The sequence below is a fragment of the Balaenoptera acutorostrata genome, chromosome 4 (assembly GCF_949987535.1).
Source record: "Balaenoptera acutorostrata chromosome 4, mBalAcu1.1, whole genome shotgun sequence".
Classification (NCBI taxonomy): Eukaryota; Metazoa; Chordata; class Mammalia; order Artiodactyla; family Balaenopteridae; genus Balaenoptera; species Balaenoptera acutorostrata.
Genome location: NC_080067.1, coordinates 117059096 through 117071225, shown reverse-complemented (window position 1 = coordinate 117071225; position 12130 = coordinate 117059096).

Sequence of the window (12130 nt, the reverse complement as noted above, 5' to 3'; positions counted from 1 at the left end):
ATTAATGCATATTTGTGGAATCTAGAAAAATGGTATAGATGAACTGGTTTGCAAGGCAGAAATAGAGACACAGATGTAGAGAACAAACGTATGGACATGAAGGGGGGAAAGTGGGGCATGGGGGTGTTGGTGGTGGGATGAATTGGGAGATTGGGATTGACATATATACACTAATATGTATAAAATAGATAACAAGAACCTGCTGTATAAAAAAAAAGAGAAAATAAAAAAAAACGCTGGCTGTGGGAATGTTGACAACTCCAACATTGAAGAAACTCTAGATATGGAGCTAGATAGTCACTAGTTCACTGAAGATGGGCTTATTGACACAAATGAGGAAAGCATTTGCCACAGCAAGGATACAGCTTTCCTAGAAGTGATGCTGGCAAAACTACATTAAAGGAGTTCTCAAAGGTATTTCACGGAACTGAAATTTCAAACTATGGAATGTTGGAAGCCAATCTAAACTTAGAAAGGAGTACAATTCACCAAGGCATAGAAAAGATGTTTCCTCTGTATAGGAAGTTATATGACAAAAAGGCAAGCACTAATCAAGCTACTGTTGACATGTTTTATACAAAGAAACCAAACACGTTAATTGTTTGCAATTCAAATGTTTTAAATTACTGTGTGTTAAATAAATATTAGTCTTGCTCTTGTTTAAATTTTCCTTTACATTTATAATCTACAGTAAGAGGGATTTTAATGCTTTGATAAACATTTTAAAGGTTGTAAAACGGTTGCAGTTTTCTTTTTGATTATTGAGATTCTTTTGTATGGCTCAGCTTTCACAGTAATTTATATGATACCTCATCACTGTGCAAAACAAGGACTAGGTGTACTATCAATTCAGCTTCAGCACCTTCCATGTGTCCTCTGCTGCATTTTGGGTGTTCTTGCTCAGGAACTTCCTTACTCTTCTTAGATGAAGGATATCTGCAGATGGCAGAAGGGGAGTTTTGCCAGGAGCTTCTAGGCAGTCTCCTGAGAATTACCCACTTTGGTGCTGTAGGCAGCTCTGATAATCAAGAGCAGCTTTCAGCAGTATCTGGGCAGTATCCTCCTGAGAATCACTGGCTTTGGTGTTGTAGAGAGCTAAGTTTATTAGCAGTGGCAAGTCTTATACTTTTGGATCTGCTGAAAGTCAGAAGTAAGCTTCCTCACCTTTACTTTACCAGCCCTTCCATGTCCCTAATAATAAATCACTTTGTAATATTTGTAGTGATGTCTGTCTTCCTGACTGCCCCTGATTAATACAATATTTAGCACTGGAAGAATTTCCTAGGTAAGAGCCATCCAAAGATGAGTCTTTATATTGGTTATCTCACCTAGTGAGACGTGAAGACAGTAGTGAGTTTATTAGTGGTAAATGAGATGGTAGTCCATAAGACAAGGTGAAAAAGTATATAGGTCAGGATGCAACCTGAAAGAAGAGAGGCCATTATGAGTATTTAAAACACAAGGACTTAAAAGCAGGAATTTGTTACACTGTTTATGGAAAAGGCTAGAATGCATTTGGGGGCAGTTGATACATCTCTTTACCTGTGTAGTTCTACTGAAACTACTCTGGTTTCAGGCCAATCCCATCTCTGGAGTAGCAATTGCATTCAGCTTTACAACTGATCTCCCAGCTACTGACATTTATCCCCTACAAAGTACATTTTAGAGCATCTTTCTGAGTTACAGCTCTTATGTGCACCATAACATAATGGGGGAAATTGGCTAATGTCCTATAGACTCATGGTCAAGTCCTAACCTGCAGTGAGATCATGGGCAAAAGGCTCCTGAGTCAAAATTTTCCAGCAAATACAATGAAGGGATTGGGGTAAATGGTAGATTTCACATTTTGTTAGCCTTAGAACGTTTTGTTCAAAGAAGTGCTATGTGGACTTATAAACAGATAAAAGTAGACTTGTTCTGAATGAGGAATTGTGGTGCGGTGTAGTCAGCAGCCCCAAATGCTTTGCCCCAGCCCCCTACTCACCACGTAGTTCTCATGGGGATTCCCCAAATAGCACATTATGAAAATCATTAGAGGAGTGGATTTTAAGGTCCATTCAGCTCTAAATATTATTATTTTTCTCCTACTTTGTAAATAATCCTTAATGACGATATAATCAGTAAAATCCAGTCTTCTTAGTTTAGATATTGAAGGTCATTTATAAACTGGTTCTAACATCATTCTACCATCATATCTCTTTTCCTTCATAGAGCCTGACTCTGAACTACTAATTCATGTTGAATGAATTAATAGGTGTTCAGAGAGCATTCAGTGTAATTTCTTAATTCTAATATAACGATTTGCCTTCTTTCTATATATCTATGACCTAATTCACCTACTTACTTTAACCTTATACATGCAAAGCCTAATTCTTGATTTTTTTCATCAGTTAGATCATTTAGTTTCATTGGCAAGTAAATCATTTAGGATTGGATTTGCTGCATTAACAGAAAATCCTAAACATTTTAGTTAATGTATAAGGGCTTTTTTTTTTTTACATAAAATAAATCCACAGTAAAGGCAGGCCACTGTTGTATGATTGATCCATAATCATTGGAAATCTAGCATCTTCTATCTTTCCTATCTGCCATAGAGCATATTAAAGTTTCTCATGACCTAAGATGCAGGCAGACATCCAGCCATTTTATCCGCATACCAACCAGCTGAAAGAAAAGGTAAAGGCTATTGTTAGTAAATGCCCTAGTTTTCTATTTTACCTTTTAAGGAGTCTTCCTAGAAGTTCTACCTAACTTCTTTCTTTGCTCAGAATTTAGTCACGTGGATGGAAAAATGATGTCTTTTGGCACCTAAATAATGGTTCTATTATTGTAGAAGACAGAAGAATGGACATTGGATAGGAAACTTGTACACTCTGCCATGACAGCAAATCTATTCGCTCCTTTGAGACTAACAGCATACTAAATTGTGAAATTCTATTACTTATTTATCGTTACATTCCTAGAACCTGGCACAGTATCTCAATACATGAATTAATAATAATGAATGAATAACAACCTTATCTTATTTTAAACTGGCATTTGGCTAGCCTTCCAGAATGTCAAGAAGGGGCCTACATCATACTTGTTCTAGGAATGTGAGAAGTACTAGAAATAACTGGCCAGTGAGGACAGAAATTATTTGTATTTGGGAATTCTTCAAAAGAAAAAACTATGTGAATATTACTGACTTCGTTTCTGTAACTGCCTGTCAATAAGTATACATATCTCTCTCTATATTTAACCCGTTTAGTTTTTAGTTTTGTCCAATATTTAGTTTATCTTAAATTTTTATATTACCTTCAGATTTCTAATATAACAAATCTTTAATATCTATTTATAAAGGAATAGAAATATGATAAAAGATGTAAGAATTTATTGTTATGTCATACACAAAAAATTCATTTTTTTCATATATACTTTAAGATGTTTCACATATTATAATGAGATTTAACATCCTGCTGTCACGATATTGGGAAGAAATCTTCATGACTCTAGAAAATCCAAGTTTTAGGCTAATGAAATATCAAGGGAAGCTCCTGTACTTCTCATTAGCTCTAAGTGGTTACTCAGCAACTAGTCACAATATGGAAACACAAAGCTACAGACTATGCCATCATGACAACCAAAGCTGTATTTTTAAATTTTGCCTATCTATCTATCTATCTATCTACCCATCTATCTATCTATCTTCTATCTTATCATTCATATACCTACTGCCTTACTCCAAAAATGATTTAGATGTATTACAAATATATACTACAATAAGAGATATAAAAACAAAATTTAAAAGCAAGAATAATGAGAGCAAAGGAAGATTGGGGTAACAACAACAAAAAGCAGATCAACCCAGAAATTAGGTAATTAAATGAAATGTGTAACATGAAATTATACTCATTTTCTAGAAGTTGGACTTTAATCTGGTTCTAAGATTTCTTCTAACCTGGGGAAACTCATTCCAGAGAACTTTGAGATCAGTATTTGGGGATCCAGTTAAACAGTTATCAGGAGAATTCTGAACCTAGGGAAATAAGATTGTCCACTGACAATTAAATTATGAGATTAAGAAGTCATTTTAATGGAAATATTGACTCCTAAATAAGCTGACCTTGAAGGAAAGTGAACTGAACACACACACACACACACACACACACACACACACACACACACACACAGAATAGTTTGAAAGAGGAGTTATTGGTCATGGAAGCATAGAAAAAGAAGAGCAAGTTATCTTCAAGCTAGTGTATCATAACTATGTTTAAGCAAACATAGTGGGGTTTTTTCCCAAAATGTTTATTGATGTTCCTTGTGGATGAGAACTGAGTTAAACAATGTTAAATAAGTTCTGGAAACACTGAGTTAAACAATGTTAGACCAGTTTCCTTACTATAGGAATTCTCAGGGTCTTTAATATTTAATTTGCATTATGAGTCTGTAAGGGGAAATAAAGCATATAAGATTTCCCAAACTCAGTTGACAATTATGACAGATGCTATGCTATATTTTTATTGCACTGTTTCCCCCTTCCTGCACAAAGAAAGATCTAGCCTCCCCTGCAGTTAGGTCAGAACAGTGTGACTGAATTCTGGCTAAGAAGGTGAAACAGGAAGGGTGTAAGCCACTTCCATCCTGGACTTACTCTTGTAATTCTACAGTTTTCTCTTCCATTGTGACTTTGGAGGTCACATATTCCAGACAGCATAACTACAGGATGGAAAGGGGTCACCTAGTCTGCACTGAAATGTGATATGAAAGGAAAATACTCTTGTTTTGTCCAGTTGTCAAGATTTTAGGGCTTACCTGTAATTTCAGCCTCACTTTGCATAGCCTGAGGATTGTAGGCAAGCTCCTAATTTTTGGAGAACATTTACAAATATAATTTCTTAACAAGAAATGTTGTACCAAGGTAAATGGTTGAAAAATATATGCCTGAGTATCTGAATGAATTATTTTGCCTATGGGATTACTAGTAAGTCAAATGTGGAACAAGTTTTACCAAAAAACCCCGAGTCTTGGTTTCCAAATGTTTTATTTGCTCACTTGCAGGCCACTACTCAAATAATTAAGTATAGTATCTCAGTAATCCAACACAGATCAACAAGACATACGTTTTAGACATTTGCTTTCATGTAGTCATGATTTTAGAGCTTTGCTTTGTCTGTTGGTCAGGGAAGAAGACGGGGAAAGGATGGTTGGTTATCATTATTTCAGCCACTTTAGAAAATTGCTTTCAAACTCTTAGCCTGCAAAGTTCAGTCTCCTTTCAGTTTTGGTTTGTCTCCCTGGAACACTGGGTGTGATTTGTTTTAACACTACATTTCCTCTGTAAAGGAGATTTGTCTCTTCAGGCATCTCCTTTTACACAATTAAAAAAAAAATATTAACTAAACTCTACATTTTATTTGAATTTCACCAGTTTTTCCCTAATGCTTCTTTTTTGTTCCAGAAGCCATCTTGGACACCACATCCCATTTAGTTGTCATGCCTCCTTAGCCAGCTCTGGGCTTCGACAGTTTCTTAGACATATCTTGTCTGGCATTTCCTTGTCTGGGTAGGTATCTCTATGATGGTTACTCTTATGTGTCAACTTGGCTAGATTATAGTACCCAGTTATTTAATGACACGCTAACCTAGGTGTTACAGTGAAGGTATTTTGTAGATATGGCGGTTAACATCTACAGATGGTCCCTGATTTAGGATGCTTCGACTTACGATTTTTTGACTTACAATGGTGTGAAAGCAATACACGTTCAGTAGAAACTGTACTTTGAATTTTGAATTTGATCCTTTCCTGGGCTAGTGATAAGTGGTAAGATACCCTGTTGGGATGCTGGGCAGCGGCAGCAAGCTCAGTGCCCAGTCTGTGACATGATCATGAGGGCAAACCACTGACATACTTAGAACCATTCTATCTTTCGCTTTCAGTACAGCATTCCATAAATTACATGAGCTAGTCAACACCTGATTATAAAATAGGCTTGGTGTTAGATGATTTTGCCCAACTGTAGGCTAATAGTAAGTGTTCTGAGCACCTTTAAGGTAGGCTGGGCTAACCTGTGATGTTCAGTTTGTTAGATGTATTAAACACATTTTGACTTCCAATCTTTTTAACTTAAGATGGTTTTATTGGGCTATAACTCCATTGTAAGTAGAGGAAGACCCTTATGATGAGTTGATTTTACAGATTACTCTTGATAATGTGGGTGGGGCCTCACCCAATCAGTTGAAGGCCTCAGGAGCAAAAAACTGAGGTTTTCCAGAGAAGGAATTTTGCCTCAAGATGGCCATATAAGCTCTTATCTGAGTTTCAAGTTTTGCTAGCTTGACCTACAGATTTTGGACTTGCCAGTCCCCATAATCATGTGAGCCAATTCCTTAAAATAAATCTCTTTATATTTGCCTTATATATATTATATAAAGAGACATGCACACATATATAAAATCTTATACACACATACAAAATCTTATATGTGTAATCTCTTGATATATGATCTCCATATTGTATGTATGTACACAATGTATATGTATACACACATGTATATGTATTATATACGCAACCCTTCATTTGTGTGTGTGTGTGTGTGATATTTTTCTCATGGTTAGACTAGAATTATAGGTTTTGGGGATTGTATTTTTGCCATTCTCATCACATCATATCGAGAGTACATGTTATCAATGTGACTAACCATGACCACCTGGCTGAGGTAGTTTTCCAGATTTTTCCACTGCAAAGTCATTATTCCCTTTTACCTACTCTGCTCTTTAGAAGGTGGCCACTAAGTGCAGCCCACACTCACAGAGGGAGTTGGGGGTAAGGAGACTTAAGCTCCACCTTCTTAAGCGGGAGCATCTATGAAAATCTTCATCATTCTCCTGTACAGGAGATTTATCTCTTCTCCCCATTTATTTATTTACTCAATCATTTATATCAGTATGAATTCATAGATATTTATTTTATACGTTACACAATAACACAATATTTATTTTATTGCTCAAATTATTTCAGGTATGACTATTGAGTGCCTTTCAATTAACCCCTGTTTCCCTTTGACACACTCCATTCTTTTGATTTGGGGGCATCTCCCTACTTTCTGGCACTACAAGAAGTCCCAGGCTTATCTTGTATATTCCCTACCCAGTCCTAGAATCAGCTATTTCTCCAAGGAATCCTGGTTCATTCTTTTGGAAAATAACACTAGAAACCAGGATCTGGAAGCTGGGTTCAAGCTCTTTTAAATTTTTGTTTCTATGCAACACATGACAAAAATAATTCCTGGAACTTGAGTACTATCTTGCCACAGAGTGTGGGGCATTACAGGCCCTAGTTTGGCTTCAAATGCCATCCACTTCCCCCAGCGAAGACATTCAAATCCAACTAAAGACAAACAAGAGAATTCCCTGGTGGTCCAGTGGTTAGGACTCTGTACTTCCACTGCGGGGGGCCTGGGTTTGATCCTAGGTTGGGGAACTAAGATCCCACAAGCCATGAGGCCAAACAAAAGACAAACAATACAAATGAGAGCGTCAAATTTTTACCCTTGATCCAGAGATCATCAGTGATCCATGATGGAAGACAGCAGAGTGAGTTGGATGAGCATGAGCCTAGACCCAAACAAGGATAATAATCATCATTTTTCAGAGTTCAGGAGACTCAGTGATAATGTGTATTAAGTGTCAGCACAGGGCATAGTAACAAGAAAGCACTGAACACATGGTAGCCAATGCAGTATGTCTTTAAAAAAAAAAAAATATATATATATAGAGAGAGAGAGAGAGAGAGAGAGAGCAAGAGAAAGATAGAGATATTGATATATAGATATGTATATCTGCTTGTAATTAGTAGAATTAGGCATACTACTGCTGTTTCTATATAGCTGAGTGATGCCCACTTATCGTAAGAAAGATTAAAGGGGATAGGGAGTGACTCTGTGTGTATGTGTTGGAGGAGGGACCTCTGTATCATATGATTGGTTTTAATCAATAGTTGACAACGTGGCTAGAGGCATCTGTGAAATGAAATTACATGCAGTGTTTTTCATTATTTATATTACTGGGGTGAATGGAAGGTGACACTACAAACTCAGTTAAAAAGAATCCCTAGTGGATATAAATAAAGAAGCAATAAAGCTATTTCATTTCCGCCCTCCTCTCTTTCTAGAGGAAAAACAAACGACTTATAGCCAAATAGGTTGAGGTGAGAAATTCCCTAAAAGGATTAAGACATATATATTGCATTTTATTGCAAGATTTGCAAACTTCTTCGAATCCAAACGAAATCACTCTTGTTCAGATTGATGCTCTTAATATGGCCATATAAATTTTGGAATCAGTGAACTTTGTGAGTTTTCAGCTTACTTACAAATTATATGTATGTCTGTGTGTATTCACACACCCATGCATATGCTATAAATACATATATGTCAGAAGGGTTTTTTATTCATACATTTACAGCTGTTTCCCATATTAACTTAGACAAGTATGCACAAATAATTTGAACACTTACCTCGTTTAATTTATATCCTTGTGCAGCAAAGTAGTTTTGCGTGATAGCTATTTTGTTAGTTTTCTGCTTTCCATTGTCTTTTTGTAAGTACCAGACAACTGTGGAAATTACAGATTGATGGTTGATAACTTTCTGCTTTCTTCAAGAAATTACTTTTGTGCAAATATTTACTTAATGAAGATGTGTGTTTCTGATGACAGTACAGACTTTCAATCCAAAAAATGATGGGCCAAACTGCTTCTAAACCATGAGCTCTCTTTTGCAGTTCTTAAGTTTCCTCTGTCATTTATTCCTCCTGCCAGCAGCGTATACTGGGCTGTGACAGAAGGGGAAGAAGGAAAGAAATAGAGACCCTCGACACCTGGTCGCTGTGTCTCACTGGAGGGCACCTGTGGCTATTTCACTTTGTGTACAGTTTACCCGGATCTACTGGTTACCATTAAGAGGTTGCTAACTTTTATTCGTAAGGGGTTACCTAAGAGCAGAGTCTGAGAGTAGCTGAGACACTAAGGGGGCAGTACACTGATTGCACGAGAAGGAATTCACTGGGACTTTCTAGTGCCTTCAGAGAAGAAGCTAAAATAAAAAAATAAAAGCAGTGGTGGAGGAGGACTGATGTTTCGGTCATCTGCAGTGGAGGAGGAAATGCAAAATTCCCTCCTCTGTAAAGCAGCCCACACCCCCTGCCTGGGACAGTACGGATAACAGTGCAGAAGCCTTGAAGGACAGACAAGTGGCAGGTGATGGTGACAGTGTGTTCCTGACAACAAACTTGGAAAATGTCTCCAAATGCTGACTCACCATCCATGTAGCTATCGATCAAACAACAGCCATTTACAAAACCAATGACGATGCTCTTTTTTTACTAACTGTCTTAAAACCATGGAAAAGTCACTGAGTGCTTTCTAAAATGAGGCACTGGGAATTAAGAGCTATAACTTGAACTCAGGTCTTCTAACCATTGTATCACACACTTCTTTTAAAGCTCAGTGCAGGCTTCTAGGTGAAACAGTCTATGCAAGCTTATATGAGGGTCAAAGACGTCTCTCTGGTCCAGCAGAAATGACCAAAAAAAACTGCAAGTAATAAGTAAACTTGTGAATGACACGCCCTCTGGTATAAGCAGATCTATCACAAAATCCCTTTTTTTCATGTAAATAAACATCACATTCTCTGCATAGTTTTTGCCAAGAGTTAAAATCCAGATGTAATATTTTAAATTATGGAGACAAAAACACTTATAACTACTGTATCTTAATTCCTCATACTACCAATTAAGAAATCCTGCCCTAAAGTATGAATGTTTCTCTGCAATTCTCTACAAATCACCACTAATAAGATAATAGAGCAGAAAAATTAGTAGGGAGTGCGTATGATTTTTTTTCCCCCTGAAGGCTGGCTTTAGTGGGAAAATTTATCTACATTTTGAGTCTCACGCATTGTGAATGATAAATGAACTCTATTGCGTAAAGGACATGACATCGCTGTGCCTTAGATTTCTATTTTCTTTCATCAGAATATTCCACCTAGCAAAGTTCATAGCTCAGTGCTTGTCTCCCTATAAGGAATGTGTAGATTAATGAAACCCCACCACTGTAAAGAACCCTAGTTCAGGACACGATTCAAAACAGGCAAAAAGAAATAATCTGAGAGGTGCAAGGTCAGGCAGAAAACTGCTTCCCTGTTTTGCTTTCTATCAGGTATGTCTGCTCTGGTTCATTCTAAACAGGAAGAGCAATAGGAAACCTATTTTATGATGCTTTCATCACCTGATTCAATGGCTGCAGGACCAGAGACAGTGAAAAGATATTTGCCCTGAAGCTGCAAGCAGAACACTAGAGGAAAACACATTACCCTTCATCGCTTCCCCCAGATCTATCTGCTCTCTCTCCTGTATTATTTGAAGAATAGGCTCCTTATCCAGACAACCTCCTGTATGAGCCCGCATAGCAATGGCTATAACCCTGATGGGTGACAAATGTTGAGTTGATATTGCTAAGGGGAGTGTGGAGTCAGAGGAAAAAATACATGCATTCTTTTACAGTTGCTATGAGAAAAGTCAGTTTATTGTCACTGGTTATTTTTTGATCTTGAGGAACATGGTGGCTAAATCCCTCATTTTATGTTAGAGATGAATACATCAGCTAAGAACAGGGCAAAGTGAGAAACATCAAAGGTACAGAAAAGAAAATATGAAAGGAGTTGACCCTCAGAATTCAAGTGCTATAAAGTGAGAAACATTCCAGGAAAAATGTTTACAGTGCAAGTTTTGATTATTAAAAACTATGGTATTTTCTGAGTAAGCTAATATTAAACTAAAACATCCAGCACCATTAGCATGAGGGGTAAATTCTCTTTTGGATAATAGAGCAATTACTAATACTTGCTAATATTAAAAAATGATGGAAAGACATCTGTACTCATCCGTGTTTTCTAGAACATAAAAAATTAAAACAGTAAAAATATTTATCCTAAAAAAGCCAACAAAGATAGATCACTCTCATTTTTGATGTTGGTAATAAACACCGCAGAGGAAAAGACCATTATCATAAGGCAGACAGAGTAAAATTTTGCATCTCTCTGTTGTGATTATTGAAAAGTGTAACCAGTAAAAAGAAAAAACTTCTCACTGGACTACATGATGGTGAGAATGCTACTGAATCAAAAATGAAGATGTAAAGTGAAATATAGTACAAATATTAAACTGTTCTATAAAGGCTGTTTGCTACGAGAGGGAAGAAAAATCCAACTATTACATTCTATTTGGACTCAATATTTTATTTCTTTGCATGTATTTTTATGTTTCACACCTAAAACAACTGTTTATTGTTCTTGTGGCAGGGGGAACACTTGACAAAGGCAATTAACTTACATTACATTGTTAAATTCGAACTTTACACTGTGAAATCTAAAGACCATAACAGTAAGGTCAATCAACATAATGAAAATATAGCATATAACTACTCTGGTCTTTTTGACTTTCCACAGAGGCTGAAGTCAAACAAACAAACAAACAAAAAAACGAGTTCTAGGTGTGAAGTAATGTGTCATTTTTTAAAGAGTCACCATAGAAAATTAGCATATCTCTTTACACATAAGAAATGCAAAGGTAAGAAATTATAAGGTAGAACACAAAACATCATGGTTGCACATCATGTTATTATCAATAACAGGCACAGTACACAAATCATGGCAGTGCTAAAATGTTAATAACACATCTGTAAGGGGAAAAGCATTACAGAAGGCTTTCAGTAGTCTTTCCTAACGTGTGTCATCATCATCTGGCATTGCTGTCAGGAAATCAAACTATTACTGTACTTTTGAAATTAAGGCAAATAACATGTGTCAGACCTAGATTCAAGGCTTTACTCAAGTTATAAGAAAGATGGTTAATATGCAGGTTTAGCTATAAAAGGAAGTCTCTTTTGCTAATCTCTTCCATTACTGAACCAGTTTTTAATAGACTTTCATGTACTCCTTATTAGTCATGATAAGCTAAAAACAAACAAAAAAAGAAGCAGTCAGTATTAATGTAAAGGAAAATATTAAGTCTTTTAAAAAGTGACAGATACTTTATGTCTCATAAATGCATCATAATTTCTCAGTTATGAATGAATTACCTGTGGC